This window comes from Amblyomma mixtum, chromosome 3, assembly GCF_055824585.1.
Source record: "Amblyomma mixtum isolate Tamu chromosome 3, ASM5582458v1, whole genome shotgun sequence".
NCBI classification, from domain to species: domain Eukaryota; kingdom Metazoa; phylum Arthropoda; class Arachnida; order Ixodida; family Ixodidae; genus Amblyomma; species Amblyomma mixtum.
In genome coordinates, this window is record NC_143014.1 from 240613793 (window position 1) to 240615990 (window position 2198).

Here is a 2198-nt window from a genome sequence, read left to right on the forward strand (position 1 = left end):
AGCCACTGTCGTAAACCCACTGTTTAAACCTAGAATAGAGAAAACCAGCGCTGTGTGAGCGGTGCACACAGGACAACAAGACAATGAATCAAAGTGGTCCAAATCTTCAGAACAGACACGCTGCGCGCGACGCGTACGACAGTTCCCCTAGACACCTATAAGCCATTGATTACTTCCCGGAAAACCTACTCAAGCTTTATATATCTACCTCTACAAAGTTCTGCCGTGTCTCCATGATGCTAAATCGAAAATTATTTTATATAGCCCTTCGTGTAGCCCGGTTCATGAAAAACTACCCGTATTGTTCGTTTGATGCAGGCGAAGGAACAACGTCCGGAATACCTTGAACACCAGAGCGACCAGAGCTTCAGCGAGTGGTTATTTTGGCGGGAAAGTTGGTGCATGAAGTTTAAGTTAGAGAAGAAGAAGACGACACGGACGCGCCTGTGCCGTCGCGTCACGTCCAGAGTGGGTATGTGCCATTCTGTCGTAGGCTACAACTATAGTGCCTAGAATATACTGGCAACAACAACGTCCTTGTCTTTTGCGCTGTTTCCCTCTCTTAAATCTAAGCGCGTGTCTGCTTTCTTTTTCAAGATTATGAAATGGACATTTACAACGAGTCGTCGTAAACGGCACGCATGTTATGAATTGGGAGAATTGGTGCGTATCGCACCAGTGCGGCATGACTACGGCGGCAACCAAGGGAAACGCGCGCTCTGAGAGGAGAGGAAGATGAATTTCACGCAGATGTTGGTGTTGATCGTCGACAGGAAAAGCAATGATACGGGTAAATGAGCGTATTTTATTTCGCGCGTTTGCTCTAATTTTCTGGGCATCCATATCAGGACTATATTTACCGAAGACTATTTTTTTTGCCTATCTTTGTAGGGAATCTCTTTAACCGCGCTCCTTATTTGCAATTTTTTTTTTCGAGGGGGAATACTACGGTAAAATAAAGCTGTGTGTATATTCGTATCAGGCTTTATTTTTTACCGTATCCCTTACTTTTTGTGCATTTTTTATCGCTACCCGCCTTCTTTTCTTCCCCTCTCCACACCCATCCAACAAGGAGGCTTGTTGAAGGAGTGACACTTAAACTGCTAGTTCTTCGCGCTTAATTTTAATTAATTATTCTTTGAGAGCGCCCATTTCTTGTTGCTTTTTTTACAAAGCCCCGTCCAGCACCAACGCTCTATTTTTTTCTTTCCTCCTTCTTTTTTGTCTTCCCAAACAATATAAAACTTCTCAAGAGAAGAAAAAAAAGAATGCCCCGATCTCAAGCAGCGCGTGCATCGCTAAGCCGAACACCGCGTCCCAGTCCCTCCGAATAGTGCGCCTCTCTCCGGACTCTCCTCGCTTTTCTGTCTCTACGAAGACGTTGGCGTGAGTTGAGCAGCACTTCCCAGTACTGCGCGCTTTTCGATGTTTCTACTTACCTCGCAACGCTCTCCGGCGGTCAGATGTTTGGTTTCCTTGCGTTCTTGCGCACTAAGCGTTATTATTCGCTTTTACTACACGCTGCCTCGCCTAACTGCGCACTACGCCAAGCTGAACCCTTTGCCACTGGCAGCACAGCCCCATCTAGACCCCTTAGCACCTCCTGTTTTGTACGAGTCTAGAAATCAAGGCTTCTTTTACTATTTTTCACCTTCGGGTGCGAATGCAGCTCCCGTACGGGGCGGGCGAAACGTATCGCAATATTTAACTGCAAAAAATGCAAAGATGTATTCAGTTAACGGAGACGCTCTTTTTTTGGTTTATATTGGATTTGATGTCACGTCCCGCACTTTTTCGAAGTCCTTGTGGTGAAACAACACACCGGGAGACAACTAAGCGAAGGCATGCGAGAGCTCCAGTGCAGGAATTTTTCCTGTGTAGGTCAACCAATTTTTACTCTGACTCTACGCTGCCTTTACAAGATATGGCAGTGGGAACAACAGAGTATCCAGTCTGTGCTATATAACAGCCATTCGAGGTTTCATGTCTGGACAGTGATGCATGGGGAGATACTGAATAGTAATGAGGCGTCACTGCAATGTTTTAAGCTCCTTTAGCCAGATTTCTTGCAGTAATTCACAACATGTCGATGTTCTTAACCTGGGGAACACACACACACACACAAAAAAACACGTCTTCCGCTTGCCTGGAGCTGTGTAAATAAACAAATGACGATGAGATGTGGAACTGGCGTTGTG